Below are 18288 nucleotides of genomic sequence, written 5' to 3'. Positions count from 1 at the left end.
CCCCTGTCTGATGGACAGGGGCGCTGACCTTTACTCCAACAGTGCGCTGATCACAACCCTCTCCCACAACGTAAAAAGTAGAAAAAAGAGCAAATGGGTGTAAAGTAACGAGAAAAAGATTAAATGTCGATGCTAAAAACTAAGGATGTAAAATGTTGTTGTTTTTTAAATGATACCAATGCACATAACTTCCTGCTTCCCAAGACTATGTATTTTTTAAAAGTACTGTAATTACATGCACCTGGGGATAGGTTGATTGGCAACACTAGATTGGCCCTAGTGTGTGAATGTGAGTGTGAATGTAGTCTATCTATCTGTGTTGGCCCTGCGATGAGTTGGTGACTTGTCCAGGGTGTACCCCGCCTTCAACCCGAGCCCAGCTGGGATAGGCTCCAGCACCCCCGCAACCCCAAAATGGACAAGCAGTAGAAAATGGATGGATGGACATTGTATGCACACCTTTCTTTACGGCTCGTTTTGGGGCGGATTGTTTAGCAGCAGGCATCTTTGTAGGCTCAAAACATTATCATAGCAATGCAGGCTGATAAGGTTTGATGCATTGAAGCGAGATGTTTTTTTTAATCCCCTCTTCAGGTAATGTTTGCCAAACATTTGGTGCAAAATAGCAAATGAAAAGTCTCTCTCTGACTAAGAAGTCTCAAAGTTTGTTTACAATGAGCTCGGGGGAAGTTTTCGACACAATTAGAAGAAAAGAAGCACTTGATTTGTTCATCCTTGCACCTACAGACACACCTCATTGGAGCGTTTATTTTTTAATTGGCTCCTGCACCCCGCGGCCCTGAAAGGGACACACAATAGAAAATGGATTGATGGGTTTTCTGAGTTATTTCTGAATGGCGTCAAATTTATTGGTTTGACATCATAATTCCTTAATACAAACACAAAGCTGCCATGCAGGCTGTTTTTTTCTTTAACAAAATCTATATATTCTATTGGCTTTGAAAATGAAATATGTCAAAATGGCATGTGCCTCACAATACGAAGGTCCTGAGTAGTCCTGGGTTCGATCCTGCGCTCGGGATCTTTCTGTGTGGAGTTTGCATGTTCTCCCCGTGACTGCGTGGGTTCCCTCTGGGTACTCCGGCTTCCTTCCACCTCCAAAGACATGCACCTGGGGATAGGTTGATTGGCAACACTAAAATGGCCCTAGTGTGTGAATGTGAGTGTGAATGTTGTCTGTCTATCTGTGTTGGCCCTGTGATGAGGTGGCGACTTGTCCAGGGTGTACCCCGCCTTCTGCCTGAATGCAGCTGAGATAGGCTCCAGCACCCTCCACGACCCCAAAAGGGACAAGCGGTAGAAAATGGATGGATGGATGGCCTGCATCCTTTGATTTTTCAGTGTGGCCCTCAGTGGAAAAAGTTTGGACAATATTATTAAACCTCCCTAATTATTTGGTGTTTTATTCAAGAAAAAAATATATATACAGTATTATTTTTTTTTTCCGAAAAAAAATTGATTTATCTTGTATAGAGTTCCTTCTATCTTATGTTACTCACTTCACACACACTGCTAACAGTGAGCTACACAGGTAACAGAGTCTACTTGCTCAAAAATGTTGATGCATTCTTATATTTTTATGTAAGCCCCTGTAACACACTTAAATATCAATTATATATTAGGCTGTATAAATCATCTTTAAATCTATACATTATGCTAAAAATGGTCGTAAGCCATTTGGTTGGCTTTTAATTTTCCTTATTAAACAGGCATGGTGCAAGACTGTCATCTTGTGGAGCATTTTCTGAAATTAAAAACAAAATTGTTCTCCATGGCAATTCCTAGTGTTGATTTTAAGTCATCATGACAACCAAAATGGTCATAATAAAAACCATATTGCATGTAAAAATAGTGGTGTTTTTGGTGGCTCAGAATGGATGAATGGAATAATATTAAAATACGAATTAATTTTAATGGAGAAGATCGATTTGACATACGAGTATTTTGAGTTATGACCTCCGTCACGTAGCAAATGAAACCCATGTGTCAAGGCACATCTGAACTTTCTGTCAGAGCTCGACACATCACTCACGTACAGTACATGATCATGTTGACTTTAGATATTGAAAATCAAGCCATTGGTGATATTGTGGTCGTCAGAACTGCAGTTGAAACCCTACCAAAATAAGCAACACAGGATCAGAAGAGCTTCATCTTGAGGACTCGACACACTCACCAGTCTCCAGTTCTAAGGGATCAGACAAACGAGTGAAACCCTTTCGACTCGTAACAGAAACATTGGTGCAGAATTTTGACCAAAGCACCACCATTACAGGCACTATTTGTGGAATGTACAGTAAATATTAATGAACATTTACATGTCTCCTTACCCAACCATATATTATTTCATGCTAATGACTCAGATGTAGTGTTGTAACAATACCAATATTTTGGTACCGGTACCAGTACTAAAATTATTTCGGTAGTTTTTGGTACTTTTCTGTACTTTTCTAAATAAAGGGGACTACAAAAAATTGGCATTATTGGCTTTATTTTAACAAAAAATCTTATATGTTTCTTATAGTCCTTAAATAAAATTGTGAACATACTAGACAACTTGTCTTTTCGTACTAAGTAAACAAACAAAGGCTGCTAATTTAGTCTGCTGACATATGCAGTAACATATTGTGTCATTTATAATTATATTATTGTGTCAACATTATTAAGGACAAGTGGTAGAAAATTAATTATTAATCTACGTGTTCATTTACTGTTAATATCTGCTTACTTTCTGTTTTAACATGTTCTATCTACACTTCTGTTAAAATGTAATAATCACTTATTCTTCTGTGGCCTGATACTTTACATTAGTTTTGGATGATACCACAAATTTGGGTATCAATCCGATACCAAGCAGTTACAGGATCATACATTGTTCACATTCAAAGTCCTATGTGTCCAGGGACATATTCCCTGAGTTTATAAACATAATATACATTTAAAAAAACCGAAAGAAGATGTTGTGATGTCAAAAAATATCAATGTAATCATAGTAGTATGGACTAGATACATGCCTGTACTTGATATCATTACAGTGGATGTCAAGTGTAGATCCACCCATGGCATTTGTTCACATTTTGATACTGGTGAGCTACGGTGTGTAGTGAAGCATGTTTAGCTATTCCTCGTCCTGCAGGGATGATACTTGTAAGAAACTTACTTAATTTGTCGCTATGGACACCAGGATTAGTTTGATTTAGAAGTCGCTAAAACACTGCCTACGGCGGATGGATGTTAGCCGCTAGCTAGCAAGCCATGTCTTAAAGCACCTCTTCCTGAGGGCGTTTCAGTGTTATAACGTCACCTTTTATCGTTAGTTTTTACACCAAAATGCGTCCGTTCTCCCTTTTCTGTCTACACACTGTGTCTGTACACTGTAGGTGATTGTGTGCCGCCGAACATGCTCTTCTGCTCGTAAACCAGCAATGTCACGACATGACTTCGACGCTGGCGCGGGTGGGGGGGTTGCGGAACCGGTATGTCTCAGAGACGGTATAGTACCGAAAATTATTCATTAGTATCGCGGTACTATACTAATACCAGTAAACCGTAGAACCCAACTCAGATGTTCTGATCATTTTGATTTACTGTATATAACAGGATAGGCCCCAGTCCCCTGTAGCCCCAGGGGGGATATGCAGTAGAAAATAGAAAATGGATGGATTGATGTACATAACAGGTGTTTAATGAGTTGGAATGTGTTAGAATAATTATGTATATATTATCACACTAACTTTATGCTTAAGGGCCATTGCTATAAATTATTGTCAATTGTGCTGAAATGGTATTTTTGTATCTGTGCAAAGCTGGCAGTCCAAAAAGATTGCCAGCCCTCTTTGTCAGTGTTGTGTTCAGACTCGGCCTACTGGCTGCCAAGGCCGAACATTGGGTTCCGGGACCAGACAAAGTGGAGCCTGGGCAATAGCACCAAGTGTCAACATATTTGCTTCTTTGTATAATCATAATATTGTGCCTAACTGGAGTTGTCGAGATTACCCTTCTTCCCTCAGTCACCGTGATGTAATAGGGCCATTTCCTAATAAATAGAGGAGGCGCGCGGGCTTTTTCTTTAGAACGAAGTTTGGATCTGTAACTAGAATACAGCCCAAAACACGTGTCTCCTCGAGCTAAATTGAACTGTGTCTCTGCATGATTCCTTGCTTCTTGTCTGATTAGTAGATGCCATCAGATGTTTGAACCTGACAGAATGTCACTAGAAAAGCTAACAAGTTGATCTTGAATGAACTCATTTGGGACAAGTTGGTGGGTCTCAATATAGTTATTTGAAAAGATAATACAATCCAACCTTAAAGTTGGTCAATTGGAGGAAAGTTGTGCTAATATAAAGTTGTTGTATTCCCCTGTGTATCTATCCTAATTGTACACCTAAATTCCACTAGCAGACTTCATTAAAGTCTCCTGCATAAAACATTAACACCTGCAGCCTCTCCCTGAGTTCCCAAAAAACATTTAGGTCTCATTTTACAAAATGTACTGTACCTTATGTGACCTCTTTGTGTTGTTTTCCAGCCATTGGAGATGTGCAGTTTGCATTTATCTTCCAAAACGCTAGAGGCTGTGTTTTCCTGAGTGAGCAATCACAACTCTCACTGACAAACTATTAGCTTACGTTTTGTAGTAGTTGTAGTAAACAATGGCGACTGAAGCCACATTCTCTTTGTTGTTGGAGCTGGAACTAATTATTGTGAAACAAAACACATTTCTTGGCTGAGACTCTCCTCAATTTGCTCCATTCTTTATATAATGGCGGGTATGGTGCTTCACTTTAGTCAGGGAAGGGAAAAAAACTAAAATGTTGTACTAAAAAGCTGACCAATACCCTCTTTGCTGCCCATGTTGCCTTTGACGCGAGGTTAAAATATCCACAGCCGGCGTCCATCGCGCAAACAATGTGACGGGAGAGCATACTTCAGTGTGATAGTAGTTTACTCAGCTCCCATCAGTGCAGACAGCTTGAGTTTGATTTCTACTCAGTGACTCACTCTGTTCAAAGGGTTAAATAATGCAAAACCCACTTTTCATGCCAGCTGGTACCTGTTTTTGTATATTTTGGTTCTCTACAAATTTTTATTCAATCAATCAATCAATCAATGTTTATTTATATAGCTCTAAATCACAAGTGTCTCAAAGGGCTGTACAAGCCACAACGACATCCTCGGTACAGAGCACACATACGGGCAAGGAAAAACTCACCCCAGTGGGACGTCGGTGAATGACTATGAGAAACCTTGGAGAGGACCGCATATGTGGGTAACCCCCCCCCCCCCCCCCCCCTCTAGGGGAGACCGAAAGCAATGGATGTCGAGTGGGTCTGACATAACATTGTGAAAGTCCAGTCCACAGTGGATCCAACACATCAGCGGGAGTCCAGTCCACAGCGGGGCCAACAGGAAACCATCCCGAGCGGAGACGGGTCAGCAGCGCAGAGATGTCCCCAACCGATGCACAGGCTAGTGGTCCACCCGGGGTCCCGACTCTGGACAGCCAGCACTTCATCCATGGCCACCCGACCTATGCAACTCCCCCTCGCAAGGGACAGGGGAGAAGAGGAGAGAAGAAAAGAAACGGCAGATCAACTGGTCTAAAAAAGGGGGGTCTATTTAAAGGCTAGATTATACAAATGAGTTTTAAGATGGGACTTAAATGCTTCTACTGAGGTAGCATCTCTAACTGTTACCGGGAGGGCATTCCAGAGTACTGGAGCCCGAATAGAAAACGCTCTATAGCCCGCAGACGTTTTTTTGGCTCTGGGAATCACTAATAAGCCGGAGTTCTTTGAACGCAGATTTCTTGTCGGGACATATGGTACAATACAATCGGCGAGATAGGCTGGAGCTAAACCGTGTAGTATTTTATACGTAAGTAGTAAAACCTTAAAGTCGCATCTTAAGTGCACAGGAAGCCAGTGCAAGTGAGCCAGTATAGGCGTAATATGATCAAACTTTCTTGTTATTGTCAAAAGCCTTGCAGCCGCATTTTGTACCAACTGTAATCTTTTAATGCTAGACATAGGGAGACCCGAAAATAAAACGTTACAGTAATCGAGACGAGACGTAACGAACGCATGAATAATGATCTCAGCGTCGCTAGTGGACAAGATGGAACGAATTTTAGCGATATTACGGAGATGAAAGAAGGCCGTTTTAGTAACACTCTTAATGTGTGACTCAAACGAGAGAGTTGGGTCGAAGATAATACCCAGATTCTTTACCGAGTCGCCTTGTTTAATTGTTTGGTTGTCAAATGTTAAGGTGGTATTATTAAATAGATGTTGGTGTCTAGCAGGACCGATAATCAGCATTTCCGTTTTCTTAGCGTTGAGTTGCAAAAAGTTAGCGGACATCCATTGTTTAATTTCATTAAGACACGCCTCCAGCTGACTACAATCCGGCGTGTTGGTCAGCTTTAGGGGCATGTAGAGTTGAGTGTCATCAGCATAACAGTGAAAGCTAACACCGTACTTGCGTATGATGTCACCCAGCGGCAGCATGTAAATACTAAAGAGTGCAGGGCCAAGAACCGAACCCTGGGGAACTCCGCACGTTACCTTGACATAGTCCGAGGTCACATTGTTATGGGAGACGCACTGCATCCTGTCAGTAAGATAAGAGTTAAACCAAGACAAGGCTAAGTCTGACATACCAATACGTGTTTTGATACGCTCTAATAAAATATTATGATCGACGGTATCGAAAGCGGCGCTAAGATCAAGAAGCAGCAACATAGATGACGCATCAGAATCCATCGTTAGCAATAGATCATTAGTCATTTTTGCGAGGGCTGTCTCCGTAGAGTGATTTGCCCTGAAACCGGATTGAAAAGGTTCACAGAGATTGTTAGTCACTAAGTGTTCATTTAGCTGCTGTGCAACAATTTTTTCGAGAATTTTGGAAATAAACGGAAGGTGGGAGACCGGTCGGTAGTTTACCATGAGGTCAGGATCGAGGTTAGGTCTTTTGAGCAGAGGATGAATAACCGCTTTTTTGAATGCTAGGGGAACAGTGCCGGAGGAAAGTGATAAGTTTATAATATTTAACACTGATGGACCTAATAATACAAACAGTTCCTTGATAAGTTTCCCAGGAAGTGGGTCAAGTAAACATGTTGTTTGTTTTATCCCACTTACACGTTGTAATAATTCCTCTAATGTTATTTCATCAAAAATAGAGAGACTATTTTGGAGGGCAGTGTCCGTCGTATATGCAGTCGTATTTGTGTTAATAGAACCCAGTTGTAGATGGGATGCGTTGTCTTTAATCTCCTTTCTAATGAGTTCAATTTTCTTATTAAAGAAATTCATAAAATCATCTGCCGAGTGGGTGGAGCTACTGGGAGGAGTCCCTTGTTGGGTTAGCGATGCTACTGTACTAAACAGAAATTTAGGATCGTTTTTGTTGAGGCGGATGAGATTTGAGTAGTATTTAGCTTTAGCTAAGGTAAGCATACGTTTATAAGTTATTAAACTATCACTCCATGCTTGATGGAAAACCTCAAGTTTAGTCGCGCGCCATTTGCGTTCCAGTTTTCTACATGATAATTTATGAGCTCTAATTTCTTCTGTAAACCATGGGGTGCGCCTTTTAGGGGCCCTTTTTTGCTTTAGCGGTGCTATACTATCAATAATTTCGCGCAAGGCATCGTCAAAGTTGTTAGTGAGGTTATCAATAGAGCCGACATAATTTGGGAATGGTGCCATTACCGAAGGCAGTAGGTCAGCAAGAGTCATCGTTGTGGCAGCATTAATGTTGCGGCCGCTATAGCAGTTATTATTATTATTAGCTTGTTGACAATGAGTCAAAACTTCAAATTGTATAAGGTAATGATCGGACATTACTTTAGTATATGGAAGTATCATAACTTTGGAGGTGGTGACACCCCTGACAAGCACTAGATCTATTGTATTACCGTTGCGATGCGTGGGTTCATGTATTATTTGTGTAAGACCACAGCTATCAATTATGGTTTGGAGCGCCACGCACCGAGGGTCCGATGGGGTATTCATATGGATATGAAAGTCCCCCATTATGATTATATTGTCGGCGTGCGTCACTAGATCAGCAACGAACTCTGAGAATTCACTGATAAAGTCCGAATAGGGCCCAGGGGGGCGGTAGATAACAGCCAGATCGAGAGGTAGCGGTGTGACAGACCTCATAGTAAGCACCTCAAACGATTTATATTTATTATTTAGGTTAGGGGTAAGGTTGAAATTTTCATTGTATATTAGTGCGACACCCCCTCCCCTTTTAAGAGGACGGGCAACATGCGCATTCGTATAGTTAGGAGGAGATGCCTCATTGAGCGCAAAAAATTTGTCTGGTTTGAGCCAGGTTTCGCTAAGACCAATGACGTTAAGATTGTTGTCTCTAATGACCTCATTAACTAATAACGCCTTGGGAGACAATGATCTTATGTTTAAAAAGCCCATATTATAGGTATTGGGCTGTTTTGACGAGTTTTTGTTAAGATTATCCGTAGTGGCAATATTAACAATGTTGCATTTATTATGCTTAGTGCACTTTAAATAGTTTCGACCATATCTAGGAATTGATATGACGGGAATTTTCTGATTGTTTGCTTGGTGCTGCAATAGACTGGACATATCATAATTTGCCACCTCAGTAGAATGCATGTCCACCTCTGACACAGACACAACAGAAAAAAAATTATGTGAATTGTGTATTATTCTAAGAGAATTGCTATACGTACATGGATTATCCAGCCTGGCGCTGGCTAGTTCTAGCTTAACTGACTCCTCACCCGGACTAACAGACATTGTAATTGCCTGTGACCGGGCTTGCTCTAGTGTAGTCAGTCAAGTGAGACTTAAATAGTAGTCTATTTTTCTAGACAGGATGATGGCGCCTTCCTGGTTAGGGTGAAGGCCGTCTCTCATCAGCAAGCCTGGTTTGCCCCAGAAAGAGGGCCAGTTATCAATAAACGTTAGTCCCTGTTGCCTACAGAAGATAGTCAGCCACTTGTTAAGCGAGACTAATCTGCTATATCTCTCATCATTGCCTCTCGCAGGCAGGGGGCCAGAGACAATTACTTGATGCCTGGACATCTTTCTGGCGAGATCACAAGTCCTGGCTATGTTTCTCTTTGTAATCTCTGACTGTCTCATTCTAGTGTCATTGGAGCCAACGTGTACAACTATATTCGCATAATTAGTGGTGCGATTAGCCTGTCGTACGTGTTTACTAGGCCTGTTGCGAGTTAGCTCCCTAAGATTAGCTTCAATGTCAGGTGCTCTGGCCCCGGGGATACACTTTACTGTGGCTGGTTTGCTAAGCTTTATGTTTCGGGTGATGGAGTCCCCTATGACTAAGGTGTGGTGCCCGGTAGACTGGGGTGTAGGACTAGCTAAAGAGCTAAATCTATTATGCGTCTCAACCGGTACACCGTAGCTTGTAGGCCGCTTAGGACTGCTACAAGCTGGGCTAGTTAGCTCGCTACAGCTAACGCTAGCAGATGTGTCCGCAACATCTAAAGTTACGACATTACTCTGCTCTAACTGGCGGACACGGCCCTCTAGCAGAGCCAACCTCTCCGTGAGTATGGTGCAAGACGCGCAGGAAGCCATTACTCACAGTGTTTTCTGTCACCGAGTGAAGTTCCTGCTGTCCTCAGGGAAGTGGTCGCGGTCTGCGGGAGTAGCTTCCTACTTACCTTCTGACCGGCGCTGCCTTTCTCCGCGCTAGCTTAGCAGCTAGCTAGGTAGCAAGAAGCGAGCAGGATGAACTATGATAGGAACAGAGTGGACAGAAGTAGACAGAGCTACAACAAAAAGTATAAATGACATTGACCAGTAGACACTACAATAAACCATTGTTGAAATATTCATAAAAAAATGTTTCCATGATCCAAAGTAGCAGTTATTATTTTTATTATTATTATTTATTTATTTATTTTATTTATTTATTTTCCCCTACCTCAAGGGGGGACTTGGCGGGGGCGGTTGCTGGTTGTTTCATCTCCATCGTTGGGGTCCCTGCGGGTGGGGTGGGTGGTTCCCGTGGCCCCGTGCTGGGTGGTCCTGTGGCGGCCGGCTTGGGTGGGGTGGCCGTGGGCTGGCCTCGCCGCGCTCTCCGAGGGTGGGGGTGGGCTCGTGGGGGCCCGTTTGCCGGTAGGGCGGGGGCGGTCTTCCCGTCCGGTTGCGGGGGGTCTCCGGGCCCCTCGGGCGGGGCGTCCCGCCTTTCTGTCCGTGTGGGGTGTGGTCTCTCGCTGGCTTGGGGTCTGGCTGCCCCCTGCTTTTCTCGTGCCTTGTCCTCTGCCGGGTGCGTCTGTCTGCGGCCTGCTGCTGGCCCTTATGGGCGGCGCGGTGGGCCAGGCTCTGGGGTTCCTGTCACTGTCCGGCTTGGCTGCGTGGGGGCGGTGGTCCATGGTTCCCTGGGCACCACACCTACTGTTTGTGGGATGGGCTCTCGGGGAGGCTGGGGCCGTACTCTGGCTCCCGCACACACTGGGAGTCAAATGTATTGTACATACAAATTCACATGTACTCACATACATACATACACACATACATAGGTACCTACGCTCCCACATACATATACAAATACAATACATATTTACACACTCAAAGTTCGTGCATCCACACGCACGCTCATTGTACAAACATACTGTATACACATACTGTACATATACATTCACTGTAAAAACATACATATACACATATGTACATATACACTCACTGTACAAACACACACATACACATACTGTACATATACATTCACTGTACAAACACACACATACATATACTGTACATATACATTCACTGTACAAACACACATATACACATACTGTACATATACATTCACTGTACAAACACACATACTGTATACACATACTGCACATATACATTCACTGTACAAACACACACATACACATTCTATACATATACATTCACTGTACAAACACACATATACACATACTGTACATATACATTCACTGTACAAGCACACATAGACTTAGACTTAGACTTAGACTTAGACTTAGACAAACTTTAATGATCCACAAGGGAAATTGTTCAAACACATATACACATACTGTACATATACAAGTACATATGCACACATACACTCATGCACATAATCACGTTTCATCAAACATATACAGTATTAACGTTGTTGCCCTAGGGTAAACTGGGTATAACACATGGCACACTGACAAAGCTTAACCTATTGTTACTATAACAATCTACAAGGTTAATGTAGGTTGCTTCTCTTTCTTCCCCTCCATTTTTCTGCATTCTTTCGTATCTCAAGTTATCATTACGTATATGTATTGTTGCATTTGAACAATTTTATTGTTGATAATAAAGGAAAAGTATTGGTATTGTTTATTATCAATAGCACTATTTCTATTGGTATTCATATTGCTCCATTTTTAGTGTAATAATGCTCATTGTCATTTCTGTATTATTTTTTATTTTCGCTAACTGCTAATTTGCTATTACTTTTACCATCATATTTGTACATGTCGTATTTGCTGATGTTGCTCTGTTGTTGTTGTTGTTGTTGTTGTTGTGTTTGATGTTGTTGTTTTTGTCTCTCTGTCTAATCCCCCTCTTGTCCCCACAATTCCCCCCTCTGTCTTCCTTTTTTTCTCTTTCTATCCCCTCCTGCTCCGGCCCGGCTGCACCAAATGATAATATAAATACATTTAATAAAGTCAAAATACAAATAAGGCAACAAGAGAAGTATCCTACACTTCTCTTTTGTAAAGTAAATCTGAACAGCCGATATGGGCATTTACATCTACTATATGATTTGCCTGAGAAGCTGGGCAGGACAAAAAAAAAAAAAAAAAAAAAAAAGTAGCAGTTGAGATTTGCCCCGATACATTCCGGACATGAAGCACAGAGCCCAGCTTAGAAGGATTTACTGAAAACAACATTTAATGGTGAACACAGTTCCTACGATTTATGGCAACAGTGGATACAATAAAGCGGTAAGTCCAATAACAGCACGCCCTGACCATTGTTATTATTAGCAAGAAAGACATTGGCACATGTAGTTACACAGTTAGGGGTTAGCATACATTGCTGTTAGAGTTTCATATTACATTTTTGTCTGCGCTGTGCTATGTATATGAACTATTTGTAGTTAACTCAGTGTTCCATAAAACTACAACAATGGCTGTTGAGGCTGGAAAACAGTTTCACTCAGCTGGAGGGCGTGGGATTAATTTGCATCTAAGAGGACAGCCTCCAAAACAACTTGTTTTCAGAGACAGTCCGAAAGTGGGTTAGGATGGTCTGTAAAGCTAAATTTATGCAAAATTTGGATCAAAGCACCACCATTACAGGATACCGCCCCAGGTGACCCCACCCCACTAGCTACTGCAAATGTTGCAGTTCCTAGCAATGACTAAAGAAAAGATCCTGTTACCCACGAAGAAGTCAAAGCCACGCTAAGAAGGAGTAACAACAGGAAAGCCCCTGGTATCTGTGCACTAACCGTCCGAGATGTTCAAATCAGGTGGGGACTGCATGATTGAGTGGCTCACCCACATATTTAACAAGGTGTGGGTGACCATAGGACCAGCATCAGCATTGCAGTCACTCTAAAACACTAACACCATAATCATAACTCTAGAAACCTCTCTGGCGTCACCTCATCATCTCACACAAAACGAAGCTCTGTATCTACAACTCGGCAGCACTCTCCATACTGCTGTATGGCTCTGAGACATTGTCCTTGAACATTATCATTGCATTACTTAATAAAACTGCTGTAGTTTGTAATTCAGTCAGTTGCATTGTTTTTCATACAATATTTATTATCTAAAACTGTGTACCAACTTTGAAAAACATAATGCACCAACCATAACGGCCGACATTATTGTACTAGGCCTAAGTATTCTTTAATACTTTAATCAAATGATTGTTTGGTGTACTACTAGATAGAGCCCGCGTACCACTAATGGTACAGATACCACAGTTTGAGAATTACTGATCTAAAACTGTGGTTTTCTTTTTATAAAGGCATGTTACAAGTTAAAAGTAGGCTGTTTTGGGGGAGCAAGCATTGATTAAATTGATAATAATTCATTTCAAATGTTGACGGTGTTTCACAATGAACATACGAGGTAAGGTACGAGCTGTAATACAGAACCAATTAAACTTGTATCCCGAGTACCACTAAATTAAAAAAAAGAAAATTTCTCTACACTAATATTCATTTTTTGAGAAAATTATCAATACTCCAAAATCATAGTTGCAACCCAATCTGTAATTTTAGGACAGGTTTTTAAGCAGCATGTTTTGGAAAAATTGAATAAGTAAAGTTTAAAAGTAATTGAGAAGGCATTAGCAGCTCAGAAATCTGCAGTTTTTAAATTGGATTTTTGAGCGTAAAACTGCTTTTTAGCTCTTGTAAATCCCAGAAATGTGCAATCATGGTAAATTATGAATGGTCATATATCATGTTGGTGCAGACTGGGGAAAGATATTCATGACTAGTCCAGGACGTCATGAAGTAAGAAACAGTTCCAACATTTAAATGTTACTCTTTTCCAACTCTGGAAGTTATTTTTTTTATAGATACACTGAAAACTACAACCAGTGTGATACACTTATTGTTAGTATGAACACCTCTGACAATTTAAACTAAATATAATGATTGTTGGAAGGACTACTGTGAGATTAGTTGGTAGATGTTATTGCTGCTTGTTGCATTTATCATATCTTCTGTTTTAAACCCGTTGCGATTTCAAATGCAGTTTTTTCAAACCATGGCCCTAACTACCATTGAGGAAACTGAGGTCATGTCCTCTATATTTTTTAATTGACAAAAAGAAGTAGCTATGTGTAGGACATTGTGTGCACTGTGCATCACAACTGTGATAGCTCATCCTCTTTCAATATAAGATCTTTGGTCATGCACATCAATCTATCAATCAATCAACCTTTACTTATATAGCCCTTAATCACAAAAGGCTGCACAAGTCACAATGACATCCTCGGCTCAGATGCCACATAAGGGCAAGAAAAAACTCAACCCAATGAGGACAAGGAAAAACCTTGGAAGGGGCCCCAGATGTGGGGACCCCCCCTTGGGTGATCAGTGCAATGGAGGCCGGAAGGATACAGTTAACGTGAGAGTCCAGTTCATAGTGAGGCCAACAGTGGATCCTCTTGTATGTAGACAAGTCAGCAGTGCAGAGTTGTCACCAACTAATGCAAAGAGGAGTGGTCCATCCCGGTCCCAACTTTGAACAGCTAGCGCGTCCTTCGTGGAAGCTGACATGTGGCCACCTGATAACCTCTCCACGCAGTGGAGGGGGGCAGAGCAGAAAGGAGAGACGGCAGATCAACTGGTCTAAAAAGGGGCCTATTTAAAGGATAGGGTGTATAAATTAGTTTTAAGATGGGACTTAAATGCTTCTACTGAAGTAGCATCTGTAACTATTACCGGTAGGGCATTCCATAGTACTGAAGCCCAAATCGAAAACTCTCTATAGCCCACAGACTATTTTTGGGCTCTTGGAATCACTACTAAGCCAGAGTTCTTTGAACGCAGAATTCTGCCCGGGACATATGGTACAATACAATTAGCAAGAAAATATGGAGCTAGACCGTTTAGTATTTTATACATAAGTAGTAAAACCTTAAAGTTGCATCTTAAGTGCACAGGAAGCCAGTACAGGTGAGCCAGTATAGGCGTAATAGGGTCAAACTTTCTTGTTCTTGTCAAAAGTCGAGCAGCCGCATTTTATAGAAAATCTATCAATCAATCATCAATCAAAGTTTACTTACATAGCCCTTAATCAAATCAAATCAAATCAATTTTATTTATAAAGCACATTTAAAATTTACCACAGGGGTAGCCAAAGTGCTGTACAATGAGCAGGTTAAAAATAATATGAGAACCGAGCAAACACAACACAACACAAACAGAACACGATAAAAAATAAATAAATAAAATATAAAAACATAAAAACAGGTTCACAGCAGGTGTATTATGGGGCGCCATTGCAGGATGGATATCACTCAGTGTTAAAAGCCATGGAATAAAAGTATGTTTTTAAGAGAGATTTAAAAACAGGAAGAGAGGAGGCTTGTCTAACACTAAGAGGTAGGTCGTTCCAGAGCTTGGGAGCAGCAGCAGCGAAAGCTCTGTCACCTCTAAGCTTCAGCCTTGTGTCCGGGACCGTCAGTAGCAGCTGATCGGCTGATCTTAGGGATCGGGTGGGGCAGTAAGGCTGAAGGAGGTCGGAGAGATATGTTGGCGCGAGGTTGTTTAGACATTTAAAAACAAATAAAAGGAGTTTAAAATTGCTTCTGTAACGCACAGGGAGCCAGTGAAGGGGCGCTAATATAGGGGTGATGTGCTCACGTCTGCGGGTCTGTGTTAGCAGACGAGCAGCAGAGTTCTGCACGAGCTGCAGGCGGGTGAGAGAGGCCTGGATAATGCCTACATACAAGGCATTGCAGTAGTCTAAACGAGTCGAGATAAAGGCGTGGATTAATTTCTCGAGATCATGTCCTTATAGAAGCGGTTTCACTTTCGCTATTTGGCGTAATTGATAAAAGCTTTTTTGTACGACGCTGCTGATTTGTTTTTCAAATTTAAAATCTGAGTCGAACTTTACCCCCAGGTTTGTGACACAGTCGCTGAGATATGGGGTCAGAGTGCCGAGGTCAACGTTGGGGGAGGGGGAGCGACTTGGACCGAACAACATATCTTCTGTTTTGTCTTCATTTAGGCTCAGGAAGTTAGCTGAAAGCCAGGCTTTGATATCGTGCAGGCAGTCAATAAGACGTTGAACCGTGTTATTTTGTGCCATGGGAAAATAAATCTGGCAATCATCTGCATAAAAATGAAATGCAATATCGTACTTCCTAAAAATAGAACCAAGGGGGAGAAGGTAAAGCGCAAATAAGATTGGGGCAAGGATTGAGCCATGGGGAACCCCATGTGGTAAAGGAGCTGTGGAAGACATAAAACTGTCTATTTTTACACAAAAACTCCTGTCGGTTAAGTACGACCGGAACCAGTTGAGGGCGGCGCCCTTAATGCCCACACAGTTCTCAAGACGAGTGATTAAGGTGGCGTGGTCGACGGTGTCGAAAGCAGCAGACAGATCTAAAAGCACCAGGACAACATATTTACCAGAATCAGTTGACAGGAGGATATCGTTAAAAACTTTTAGAAGCGCTGACTCTGTGCTGTGGAGGGCTTTAAAACCGGACTGGAACAACTCAGTGATACCATTATCCTCTAAGAAGGGCAACAATTGACTGTAGACAACCTTCTCTAATATTTTAGAAATGTATGGAAGATTAGAGATAGGTCTAAGGTTAGAGAGGAGAGAGGGGTCGAGGCTTGGTTTTTTAAGTAGAGGTCGTACCACTGCATGTTTAAACTCTACTGGAACTATTCCAGAAGAGAGGCTACTATTGATAATGTTAATCACAAATGTCTCAGAGGGCTGCACGAGCCACAATGACATGGTCAGCTCAGACCTCACATCAGAACAAGAAAAAATTCAACCCAATGGGAACAACGAGAAACCTTGAAAGGGACCGCAGATGTGGGGACCCCCCTGGATGATCGGTGCAATGGATGCCGAGTGGATACAGTAAATCACATCTGGCTACAACTCCTGACAACGTAACGCAATAAAGTCCACTTTTACTTTGAACATTATTCAATCAAAAATGTGCTGTCAAGATAACATTAACATTAAATTATACTGACATAACTAATGTTGGTTTCATCTGAATTAAATCAATGTGAAACGCTGTCGGTATAATACTGTCATGTCAGTCAGATGCTGCACTGCCCTAAACGCAGAACACATGCTGTGCGTATGGTTTTGCTACCTGTGGGTGGCCCAGTTTGTGTGAAGAAACACATATTGTTTTTTTACACACACACACACACACACACACACTTACATGTCTTGCCTACTTTGTGTGGACCCACGTTTGGTTAATGGGTTGTGAGGGCCCCCCTTTCCACTATAGCTAGAATGATGAAAACATATATATCTAGCCCTAGATGGGAGTAGAGAGTTGCAACTAGGGATGTCAGATAATGGCTTTTTGCCGATATCCAATATTCCGATATTTTCCAACTCTTTAATTACCGATACCGATATCAACCGATACCGATATCAACCGATATATGCAGTTGTGGAATTAACACATTATTATGCCTAATTTGGACAACCAGGTATGGTGAAGATAAGGTACTTTTTAAAAAAATTAATAAAATAAGATAAATAAATTAAAAACATTTTCTTGAATAAAAAAGAAAGTAAAACAATATAAAAACAGTTACATAGAAACTAGTAATTAATGAAAATTTGTAAAATTAAGTGTTAAAGGTTAGTACTATTAGTGGAGCAGCAGCACGCACAATCATGTGTGCTTACGGACTGTATCCCTTGCAGACTTTATTGATATATATTGATATATAATGTAGGAAGCAGAATATTAATAACAAAAAAGAAACAAGCCTTTTGTGTGAATGAGTGTAAATGGGGGAGGGAGGTTTTTTGGGTTGGTGCACTAATTGTAAGTGTATCTTGTGTTTTTATGTTGATTTAATAAAAAAAAACAAAAAAACAACAACAACAAAAAACGATACCGATAATAAAAAAAACGATACCGATAATTTCCGATATTACATTTTAAAGCATTTATCGGACATCCCTAGTTGCAACCTCACTTCAGAATGCAAAACACACAAGGTAAAAAAAATATTTTACTTTTGTAGTTGTGAGGACCAGGCAAATGTCCTCACAAGTCAAAAGATCCTCACAGAAAGGGTGGTTTATCAAGTGTATGTCCACACAAGGGTAGTGAGACAAGTGCACACACACACACACACACACACACATATATATATACGAAGTAGATCACCTTGATTTGGTCATTTGATTAGCCACATCAACCAGGGTTTCACATACAGTTGGGTTGACAAAGCAAGCAGCTGCTACAAGTGGGGAGAACTTTTCATCAGTTGGATCCAAGCCCTAAGCAAAATGCTTCCGTTCATCTTCCGTGCAAGTGTGGCAAAGTCTCAATGGCAGGTATTCTCTTTAAAATCGGTAAGGTAGATGAGCAGGTCAAAGAAGGCAGGGACCACCACAGACATGGACATGGTGTCACACTGAAGGAAGGGTTTGAGTATGTTCCGCAAAAGGCAGCCCTATAGTCCTTGCAACACTTTCAGCCTCTGCACTGTAAAAAAAAATTTAGTTAGACATGCTCAAGTCTCCTCTGCCTCTGAA

Source organism: Entelurus aequoreus, linkage group LG04 (genome assembly GCF_033978785.1).
Source record: "Entelurus aequoreus isolate RoL-2023_Sb linkage group LG04, RoL_Eaeq_v1.1, whole genome shotgun sequence".
Classification (NCBI taxonomy): Eukaryota; Metazoa; Chordata; class Actinopteri; order Syngnathiformes; family Syngnathidae; genus Entelurus; species Entelurus aequoreus.
Note: the sequence above shows the minus strand (reverse complement) of the source record.